At 32.0% G+C, this 12841-nt stretch overlaps 1 pseudogene; it reads left to right on the top strand.

Moving 5' to 3' along the window:
* Positions 1 to 1161: 1161 nt before the first annotated feature.
* On the top strand, positions 1162 to 11327 carry LOC149250134 (isopentenyl-diphosphate Delta-isomerase I pseudogene; annotated as a pseudogene).
* The last annotated feature ends 1514 nt before the right edge of the window (positions 11328 to 12841 follow it).

Genomic DNA, 12841 nt, shown 5'->3' with positions numbered 1-12841 from the left:
CAGAGTGACAACGGAAGAGGCGTGTTAAAGTTGATCAACGACCTATCTGGTCATTGTTCAGAAGTGATGTGTGAAAGCAATAAGTGCAGTAGCACTTGAGTTGAGCATATGTTTATTGCTGCTCAAGTTGTGGTATCAAACCTTATAATTGTCTTGATGTTGGACAAGTCATGGATTGTTGTGTGAGGATCGAGCCTAATTGAAATCTGGTGAGTCGAAAGCCTGTGTCTCTAGAAGAGTCCTGACCTGTGTATTGTATTGTGACTTTGGAAGAGTCGTGGACCACCTGTTAACGAATTTGACCGAAGAGCTGTGTGACAATGCCTACTCACTAATCTGTGCACCTAGAGAAGAGTTGTGTGCTCTCGAGAAGGACTGATGGTGCATCTAGATCAATTTGTGTTCGTCGTGTTGCGACTGTAGAGAGGTATGTTCCAATCGGCCTAACCTGGTAGCAGTTTCAATTCTACTCTGTCACAGCCTGCGTGGAATAGATCTATGGGCAATGTCCATGAGATGAGTGTTTGTCCCTATGTGGAACGTTATTAAGGAGCATTGAAATCCTTTGGTCGAGTTGTGGGAAACTTGCTGCCAGCCCGTTTGAGCACGCATGTGGAGAAGGCGTAGTGGTGTTGGAACGTGAAGTTGTGGGTGCATTCTACAGTTGGCTGAGGTTTTGTTTATGGTTTATAAGAGGCGTAGTGAGCCTTGTGATGGGTCGCTTTCGACTGTAGTGTGGGATGAGATAAAGTGCATGGATGAAAGCATCGATATGTTGAATCCCATATGGAGTGTAAAGGAGTAGCTGCAGTGGAAGGTGTGAAGCATTGTATGTCTCCTTTGCTAAGTTGTTGTGGTGTAAGTAGCCACGTTGAAATTCGTCCTTCGTGTTATTGAGTTGTTGTGGTGGTGTAAGTGTCCACGTTTGAATGCATCTTTGGTCAATGAGTTCAATGAGTGGGATAAATATTTTCTCGAGCATTTTTTACATTGATATTTTTGATAATCCTCTATTCGGAAGTATTTTTGGGTCATGTAATTTGATGAAGGTAGTTTTTTTATTTAGAGAAATTATTTAATAAATCAAATGGTTTTATTCATGACCATGAATATGAGGAGGTGCAGTCCATTCCACATGTTACTGAAATCAATGCGAGCAGAACTTGCTTCTCACATAACCCAATTGTTAGAAATTTGATTGGATCTACTTCTAAGATGGCTGCGACAATGAAGGATATGACCATGGATTTGTTCAGAGGTCAGTCATGTTCGAAGATGAGTGCATTTTCGTGGATGAGGAGGATCATGTCATTAGCCATGACTCAAAATAAAATTCTTAGTTGATGGAGAAAATAGATTCAGAGAATCTATTGCATAGAACTTTTAGTGTGTTTCTATTCAATACAAAATATTAATTGCTTCTTCAGTGATGTTTTGCAACAAAGGTAACATTCCTTTAGTATGGGAAAAGACTTGTTGCAACCATCCTCTTTAGAAGGAGTCTAAGATCATTGAGAAGAAAAATTTAGGGGTTAGAAATGCAGCCCAAAGGAAGTTGTATGATGAACTAGGCATTGTTGTAGAAGATGATCCAATCGGTGAGTTTGTGCCACTTTGTCACATACGTTATAAGGCTCCTTCTTATGGAAAGTGGGGAGAGCATGAATTGGATTACCTTGTTTTCATTGTTTGGGATGTTGCCTTGCATCCTAATCGAGAAAATGTTTTTGATGTTAAGTATGTAAGCAAAGAGCATTTGAAGGAGCTCATAAGGAAAGCAAGAAAGGTGAAGATGAAACTACACCAACAAATGAAAAAGCATGGACCCTTTAGCAAGAAGGCAAAAATGAAAGCTTTGTTATCAAATTTTTTATGTACCGTTGTAAGCCTAACTAAGACTAAGACGAGCAGGCAAGTTAAAGTATAGGTAGTGATTAAGGGGAGGTGTTAGAAAATCATGAAGTCATCTGTCCATGTTCATATGACGAGGAGTGGTTGGTGTGAGTCAGTGATGAGTTAATAGTCAATGGGAATCGACAAGGTTTAGGTAGATAATAAATATAGTCGATGCAATCCCTATAGATTCTCTCACTGAATTGATGTATAAATTTCAATCACTGAAGTGCAATTATCAAGCTCCGAGTCAAGTCTTCAACTCTAGAAAAAAGCAGTTCCACTTGATTTGCAAAATGATTGCATAACATGACTACCACTCAACAACACTTAGATATACTTTATACAATTAATTTGGATAATCGCCATAGGTTATGTAATTTCATTGATCAAGGTCTATTGGATTAAAATTTCATGATATTATTATCGATGCCACAAGGCAGTGAATGTTGCATTGGGTTTTTGGTCAAACCCATATTAGTTTGGGTTTAACAAAAAAAATTGCAAAAAATTCTATAGTATAACATTACACATTGAAATATATGACTTTTTTTAAATAATTTAATCCATTTATATTGAACTTGATTAGCTATCGTGTTAAACATGTCATTGTGCATGGTTTATACTAATGTGCCCATCACCTCTATTAATTAACCAAAAAGTACAGAAATCACATCAATGTACAGGCTGGGCATTCAGGTTGAGAATTTATGATGCATAATGTCTCCTCACCATCACAACATTTTAATGTCACATCAACTTCAGTGAAAATATCTTGAAATCACATAGACACTAGGCTTCTCATGTTCATTCGCTAGAGAGTTTTTTCGTTATACTCGTGCTATATCTAAAATTAAAGTTGTGTGTGTAGGTACCTCATACCAGGGGACTGAATATGGGTTATGACTCGAGAAATGCTTATGTGGCCATTATATTAACAAGAAAATAATAATTTATATAATTTCAATTTGTTTTTAGTGTAATTTTGAGTTGGAACTTTTATTTTTATGTATCAAAATAATTTAGTAGTGGGAAATCTTAAATTATATTTATACTATACAATCTGTATTGAAGATGGAAAAATAGCCATCAAATTTGTGGATTATGGTGGGTTGAAATAATTATGAGATAAGGCATTCCCTCTGAAAATAACTCCCCTCCCATGCCACGTGTGCAATCCTCGATCATTGATTTTAGTGTTAGATGATTAAAATAATGTAAGTGGTCGGATTGGAAACATATATCAATTAGTTACACTACAAACAGTTATGATTCATTCTGGATGGCCTTCTGCCATGGTTTAAAAAGCTTGTGGTGTTGGTTGCTGCGATTAAAAATTTTACCGCCAATAGAATATCTTGCAAATCGGAACATATATCAGTTAGTTACACTACAATCGGCTACAATTCATTCTGAATGGCCTTCCTCCATCATTTGGAAAGCTTGCAGGGTTGGTTGTATCGATTAAAAGCTTTACTGTCAATCGAATATCTTGCAAATCGGGACAGATATCAATTAGTTACACTACAATCAGTTACAATTCTCTCAGGATGGCCTTCCACCATCGTTTCAAAAGCTTGCAGGGTTGGTTGCAACGATTAAAAACTTTGCAGTCAATTGAATATCTTGCAAATCAAGGCCTGATTTCCTTTGGGTAGAGAAACTATGAATGAATCTAGCAGCAAAACCTCGGTAGTAGTCATCAGTCCAACTTGAGACCTCTACCTACACCTGGTTGAGTAAAGAAAGAGGATTGTAATTTGAGTGGTAAATGTTGCTCTCATAATCTTATACTGAGGATTTTTTTTTATTTAAGAAAGTTTGTCAAAATCCTAGTTTGAATAACTAGAACCGTTTTGAATTCATCTCGAATCGTGGTAATAAACTAAGCATTTATCCAGAAACAGAGCAGTTGTGTCAAGAAACAAAGAATTTGATAAATGATGATAACAAAACATTTGTTAAATGGAAATCAAGTGTTTCTTCATACTTTAGATCTCTAAATATATGTGATAAGATCAATGAACAAGAAGTTGTCTGTTTTCTTCCTTTTGTTCGTGCAAGGAGGATATCCACAGACTTGTGTGTCTAGAGTGACCGATTGCCTGAAGCTGCTCCAATATGATAATATTTTTGATCAAAACTTACTATAAATTTTTTTATATTTCTAAATGAAAAATCATTATTTTTGGCTATATTAGTTACTATTTTTCTATATGATATTTAAGTGGAAAAGAGAACTCTTGAAATGTGGCTTTTTAAATTTACAAGTTGGTCATCTAAAATGTATAAATCATTCTAGTCAAATGCTGAAACAGATGTCAAAGAAACTCCTATCTATTTCTCATAGATATAAAAAATTATGGAATTAGTGAACCCAAGGGATAAATATTAAAAACCTAAGGGATCAAGAAGCACAATGGATTGATATTACAAACAACTCACCATGATCAATATTATAAACCCAAGTTAATAAACCCAAAGGTTTAATACTAAAACCCCAAGGGATTATGAACCCAAGGAAATAATATTAAACCCCACGGACTAATATTATAAACCCAACATTGGTAAACCCTAATATAAATATTAGAAACACTAAAATAAACATGGTTTATTTTCATGGTGATATAATCCTTGTCACAATGTGACATTCAACCATGGCTAACCATGGTTCGCTATGATTGTCAATGCTTGACCATGATTGATATTATAAACCTAAAGGAATAATAAACCCAACTGAATTATATTATAAACCTAAAGGAATAATAAACCTGAGGGATTAATGCCAAAACCTTAAGGGAATAATATTAAACCCAAGGGACTAATATTATAAACCCAACATTCGTAAACCCAAATATAAATATTACAAACAATAAAATAAACATGATTGACCATCATTGATTTTCATATTGAGACAATCCTTATCACAATTCCATGTTGGACCATGGTTGACCATGGTTGATTTCATAGCAAACCATGGTTGATCGCGGAATAATAAACCCAAGCTATTGATATTATAAACCCAAAGGAAAAATAAACCCAAGGGATTAATACTAAAACCCCAAGGGATTATGAACCTAAGGCAATAATATTAAACTCAAGGGTTTAATATTAAAAAACCAAGTTATATAAACCCTAAGCAGAGACAATTTGTTTCATAATGTGAGATCAACCCACGATTGACCACAATTGACCATAGTTGGTTATGGTTGACCATGATTGGTATTATAAACCAAGTTAATAATAAACCCAATGGATTGATATTATGAACCCAAGGGAATAATATTGAACCCAAGGGACTAATATTAGAAACCCAACATTGGTAAACCCAAATATAAATATTACAAACACTAAAATAAACATGGTTTATTTTCATGGTGAGACAATCTTTGTGAAAATGTGACATTCAACTATGGTTAATGATGGTTGGCTATGATTGAAAATGGTTGAACATCATTGATATTATAAACCTAAAAGAATAATAATCCAAGGGATTGATATTATAAACACAAAGGAATAATAAAAATAAGGGATTAATACTAAAACCCCATGTGATTATGAACCCAAGGGAATAATATTAAACCCATGGGACTAATATTATAAACCAAATATTGGTAAACACAAATATAAATACTACAAACACTAAAAAAACATGCTTTATTTTCATGGTGAGACAATCCTTGTCACAATGAGACATTCGAACATGGTTGACCATGGTTGGCTATGATTGACAATGGTTGATCATGATTGATATTATAAACCTAAGGGAATAATAAATGCAAGGGATTGATATTATAAACCCAAAGTAATAATAAACCCAAGGGATTAATACTAAACGCCAAGGGATTATGAACCCAAGGGAATAATATTAAACCCAAGGGACTAATATTATAAACCCAACATTTGGAAACCCAAATATAAATATTACAACCACTAAAATAAACATGGTTTATTTTCATGGTGAGACAATCCTTGTCACAATGTAACATTCAACCATGGTTGACCACAGTTGGCTATGATTGACAATGGTTGACTGTGATCGATATTATAAACCTAAGGGAATAATAAACCCAAGGGATTGATATCAGAAACCCATTGGAATAATCAACCCAAGGGACCATTGGTTGACATGATAATAAACCATCGTTGACCGGAGAATAATAAAACCCAAGAGATTAATGTTGGAAAATGGTTGCTCATCGTCGAACATGGTTGTTTATTGTTGACCATTGTTGAATAATATTAAACCCTAGGAATATGAACCCTTAGATCAATAAATCGAAAGGATTGATATTATAAACCCAAGGGAATAATAAACCTAAGGGATAAAAATTATAAACCCAACACTCATAAACCTTAACGTGACTATTATAAACCCCAAAATAAACATGATTGACTAAGATTTACCAAGGTTGATTTTAATATTGAGACAATCTTTGTTACAATGCGACGTTGGACAATGGTTGATTTTCATATTAACATAATGTTTTTCATAATGTGACATATGACAATGGATAACCATGATTTACCATGGACTACGATAATTGAAAATGGTTTACCATTCTCAAAAATGGTTTACCGTTGTTGACCATGGTTAAAGATGATTGGCAATGGTTCATTTTCATATTGATACAATCTTTGTCACAATGTGACATTGGACCATGATTTACTAAGTTTGACCATGACTATAAACCTAGTGGATTTATATTAAACCTAAGGATTAATATTATAAACCCTTTGAATAAGCCAAATGATTTACCGCCACGATTGAATATGGTTGACCATGGTTGATTTTTATATTGAGACAATCTTCGTCATAATGTGATGTTGGACTACGATTAAAAATGATTAGAAACCCAAGGGATTTATATTAAACCCTATGTATAATATTATAAAGCCTATGAATAAGATTATACCCTACGTATATGAACCCTTAGATTAATAAACCCAAGATACTGATATTATAAACCCAAGGGAATAATAAACCCAACATATTAATACTAAAATCCCAAAGGATTATAAACCCAAGTAAATCATATTAAACCGAAGGGATTAATATTATAAACCCAAGGTAAATAAGTCCTAACATAAATATCATCGTTGACCATGGTTTATTTTCATATTGAGACAATCTTTGTCAGAAGGTGATGATGCAACATGGTTGACCATGGGTATTATATCCAAGGGATTAATATTATAATGCCAAGGTATACAAACCCTAAGATGATTATTATAAACACTAAAATAAATATGGTTGAATAAAATAAATACGGTTGACTATGGTTGAATATGGTTGAGCATGGTTGACTGTTGTTTGAAGATTTATGAGATTTATATTAAACCCAAGTATTAATATTATGAACCATATGAATAATAGTACATCATATGAATATGAACCCTTAGATTACTAAACCCAAGGGATTGATATTATAAACCCATGGGAATAATAAACCTGAGGGTTCAATACTAAACACCCAAGGTAATAACATTACACACAAGGCATAAATATTATAAACCCAAGGTATATAAACCCTACAATAAATATTGTGAACCCTAAACTTTCATGGTTGACCATGGTTGATTTTAATATTGAGACAATCTTTGTCACAATGTGATGTTGCAACATGGTTGAGCATGGTTGACAATGAATTATTTTCATATGCAGACAATATTTTCTCACAATGCAATGTTGGGCCATGGTTGATTTTCATATTGAGAAAATATTTGTCATGATGTTACGTTGGACCATGGTGGATCATTATTATAAACCAATGGTATTTATATTAGGCCCAAGGATTAATTCTAAGACCCTAATTTTTTATAAACTCAATGGAATAATATTAGACAAAAGGGATTAATATTATAAACCTAAGTTGTATAAACCCTACAATAAATATTATAAACCCTTAAATAAACATGGTTGACTATCGTTGACCGTGGTTGACTATGGTTGAGAGTAATATTAAACCCAAGGGATGAATATTATCAACCCACAGGAAGTAAACCCTAAAATTATCATAGTTGATTTTCATATTGAGACAATGTTTGTGACAATGCGATGTTGCAACATCGTTGACCAAGGACATTATATCCAAGGGATTAATATTATAAACCCAAGATATACACACACTAAAATAAATATTATAAACCCTAAAATAAACATGGTTGACTAAAATAAATATGGTTGGCTATGGTTGACTATTGTTTGGAGTAATATTAAACCCAAGGGATGAATATTATCAACCTAATTTAATTAACTAAATCCATGAGATTTTTATTAAACCCAAGGATTAAGATTAATAACCCTATGAATAATAGTACACTCTAGGAATATGAACCGTTAGCTTCGTAAACACAAGGGATCAATACTAAACAACCAAGGTAATAATATTACACACACGGGATGAATAACCCAAGATATATAAACCCTAAGATAAATATTGTAAACCCTAAAATTATCATGGTTAAGTATGGTTGATTTCCATGTTGAGACAATATTTGTGACTATGCGACATTGCAACATGGTTGACCATGATTTATTTTCATATGCAAACAATCTTTTGTGACAATGCAATATTGGAACATGGTTGACCATGATCATAACCCAAGGGGATTTATATTAGACCCAAGGATTAATATCAAAAATCCTATGAATAATATTAAAACTCAAGAATAAGAACTCTTAGATTAATAAATATAAGGGATTGATATTAGAAACCAAAGGGATTAATACTAAAAACCCAAGGGAATAATATTTAACCCAAGGGATAAATACTATAAACCCAAGACATATAAAACCTAAGATAAATATTAAAAACTAAAAACTAGACATGGTTGAGCATGCTTGATTTTCATATTGAGACAATCTTTTTTACAATGTGACATTGGACCATGGTTGACCATGATTATAAACCCAAGGGATTTATATTAAAACCTAGGATTAATATTATAAATCCTATGAATAATATTATACCCTAGGAATACAAACCCTTAAATTAATAAACCCATGAGATTGGTACTATAAACCCAAGGGAATAATTCTAATACCCCAGTGTGTTATAAACCCAAGGGAATAATATTAAACCCAAGCGATCGATATTATAAAACTACAATATATAAATCCTAAAATAAAACTTATAAACTCTCAAATAAACGAAGTTCACTAAAATAAATATGACTGACTATGGGTTGACCACAATTTTAGAACATTGATTATGGTGACTATGGAATTAATAAACCGAAGAGATTAAATCCTTGGATTTATTAATCGCTTAGGTTTATAATATTAATCAAATAAGAGATGTTATTAAACATAATTAATATTGAATTAATGATGTTATTAATAGTTTTTTAATTAATAATAATGTCTTCAAATTCCTTGTTATTAATTATTATTAATGATACTTTAATTTATATATATTTTTAAGATTTATTATTTATTTATAATAATAACCATTATAAATTTATAATAACTAATATTTAAAATGTTAATTTTTTTAAATATTTAATAACCTAAAATTGTAAATGGTGGAGATCACATGAGTCTTTTGATACTATTTATGAATTCTTCATTGCAATTTATATATAAAACAATTAGTACATTGGATATGTTTTTAATATTAAACACTAGGATTAATATTATAAACACTATGAATAATATTATACCCTAGGAATACAAACCTTTACATTAATAAGCCTAAGGGATTGATATTATAAACCTAAGGGAATAATAAGCCCAAGGGAATAATATTAAAACCAATATTATAAAACTAAGATATATAAATCCTAAAATAAAAATTATAAACCCTAAAATAAACCTAGTTCACTAAAATAAATATGGTTGACTATGGGTTGACCACAATTTTAGAACATTGATTATGGTAACTACAGAATTAATAAACCAAAGAGATTAAATCCTTATATTTATTAATCACTTAGATTTATAATATTAATCAAATAAGAGATGTTATTAAACATGATTAATATTGTATTAAGGATGTTATTAATAGTTTTTTAATTAATAATATTGTTTTCAAATTCATTATTATCAAAGATAATTTTTATTTAACCTACATCTATGATATGATTCTTCATCTTGTCTTGATGATGAACGACATAGGTTGGTTTGAAACGCGTCGACCTAATTCTTCTGATGTGATGTGATTTCTTCTGAAAATGTTTTTATTCAAAATATGGATCACAAAAGATTAAATTCGAATATATTACTTATTTATAATAATAACTATTATAAATTTATAATAACTAATATTTAAATTGTTATAAAATATTACTTTTAATATTTATAATAACTAATATTTAAAATGTTAATTTTTTTAAATATTTAATAACCTAAAATTGTAAATGGTGGAGATCACATATGAGTTTTTTTTAATCTTATTTATGAATTTTTCATTGCAATTTATATATAAAACACTAGTACATTGGATTTAGTTTTAATATTAAACCCTAGGATTAATATTATAAACCCTATGAATAATATCATACCCTAAGAATACAAACCTTTACATTAATAAACCTAAGGGATTGATATTATAAACCCAAGGGAATAATTCTAAAACCCAAATGTGTTATAAACCCAAGGGAATAATATTAAACCGAAGGGATTGATATTATAAAACTAAGGTATATAAATTCTAAAATAAAAATTATAAACCCTAAAATAAACCTAGTTCACTAAAATAAATATGGTTGACTATGGGTTGACCACAATTTTAGAACATTGATTATGGTGGCTATGGAATTAATAAACCGAAAAGATTAAATCCTTTGATTTATTAATCACTTAGGTTTATAATATTAAAGAAATAAGAGATATTATTAAACATGATTAATATTGTATTAATTATTAATAGTTTTTAAATTAATAATATTTTTTTCAAATTCATTATTATTAATCACAATGTTTAGTTTTATATTTTTAAAATATATTATTTATTTATAACAATAACTATTATAAATTTATAATAACTAATATTTGAAATGCTATTTTTAATATTAATAATAACTAATATTTAAAATGTTATGTCCTAAATAGACCTATCATCACTGCCAACATAACCATTGTCTTCTCTGAAGAAAGTGAGCAGCACGGCGCTCCATTGAGACACTCTGAAACGCAGCATCAGGAGGAGCGCAGTCATGGAATTGGCCGTGACTCTGGGATGCTCCCGGAGGAAGAAGGCAGGGGAATATGGAGTGGCGGTCTGCATGCAGAAGGTGGACACACTGAAGACATTCGGCCACTAGGTGGCAGCTCAGTTGGAGCGTCTATTTTGATGGCTATGGCTGGCAGTACGAGTGGCACTCTTCCTGCGAGGGAGCCACAAGGTGGCGTGGCGGAAGAGGATGAAGATTGGTATCGGTATGCTTATCGCATAGTTAAGGAGACTTCGGGCCAGGATGAGCCCAAATGAAGCCATGTGGCATCCGCTGCCACCCACGCGCCAACTAAGGTCTCAGCTGCTGACTGGTTTGGTCAAGTCACTTGTTATGTTTGTTTTTTGTCTAAACGAAAGGTTGTTCTGTCAAAACTTCACCTGTGTCTTTTTGTGTTGTGTCAAAACTTCTTCTGAGTTCTTCTGTGTTGGGTCAAGGTCTCATGTATGGTTTTTTTGCTATGGCAAACTGGTTTCCCCAAATATGGGGCAGTTTAGATACTCCTGATGAACAATGTTCATAACTGAGGCTGGGGCCTCATTGTAATTTTATTTTTGTATCTTTTAATAGAACTAGTTTTACATAGAAAAAAATAAAAAATGTTATGTTTTTTAAATATTTAATAACCTAAAACTGTAAATGGTGGAGATGACATGTGTTTTTTATGCTATATATGAATTATTCATTGTAATTTATATATAAAACCACTAGTACATTGGATTAAGTTTTAAGTTTATCATATAAAATTGTTTGTTTACTATTTTGATAATTAACAATAGTAGAGAAATAGGTTGAATTTGTATCATGGGTTGTTTCACACCTTTCCATTTTCTTTGTAGATGTACTTGATTCTATTTTAAATTCTATGTTATTCCCAACAATCCTCATTTATTTGAAAACACCACTCCAACAGAAGCTCTCATCAATTTGAAAACACGACTCCAACATAAGTTCTCATCATTTCATTTAATTATACCGTGGTGGCTTCTTTTTTATTTATAAAATGGTCATTTCAGATTTGATTTGGAGCTAACATTTCTTCATTTAATTTAATTAAGACAACAAGGGTTGAGATTTTAGAGAGGCATGCATCTTGCATGTTACAAGGTAAATTAATAATCATTTAAATGAAAAATCGAAACCAAACTTAGCTGACCGATTTATGCATCCTTTCATTTATGTTTGGTTCAATTCAGAGGTAAAGAATAACGCGGCATGCAAGAATCTAGTCAATTTTATTGCATGATAGTACAAAAATTATTATGTCTGATTTATGGTACCTGTTAGAGCCTAGATTGACCTCAGGCTGAAGGAAGGCAATCCTAGGATAACCAAAAACAAAGCTTAACCTGGTAGCTAGCCCTACTAGGTCAGGAGAGGGCTCTCTCCTTGTGAATCTCAGTCAAGATGACTAGATTAGATATAGATTTTAGGCTAGGTATAGTAGCTCTAGGGTTTTTGTTTGATTTTGTTGGTTTTGTTGCTGGATCAAATGGAGCAGGCAACTTTGGGTCCAGGAAATCAAGTCTGGATGCAGGGTGTTCTATGGGGCGAGTTAGGTACATGCTTTGGCACTTGAAATTAAGTGAGATGGTAAGTCTAATATTGGTGAGGAGCTGAGGAGGGCATGCAAAGGTCATGTATCCTTCTCAAACAGTAGAAAACATCAAAAACTTAATGGTTTCCCAAGGCAGAGCACTGTAAACAATGAGTTCTACCTATCTATCTTGATATCATTTAGCTAGAAGCAATGAATTAGATTGTGACACAC

Source organism: Pinus tabuliformis, chromosome 7 (genome assembly GCF_031772625.1).
Source record: "Pinus tabuliformis cultivar Carrire ecotype Pingquan chromosome 7, CPIR1, whole genome shotgun sequence".
NCBI classification, from domain to species: Eukaryota; Viridiplantae; Streptophyta; class Pinopsida; order Pinales; family Pinaceae; genus Pinus; species Pinus tabuliformis.
This window is presented reverse-complemented; position numbering and strand designations above follow the sequence as displayed.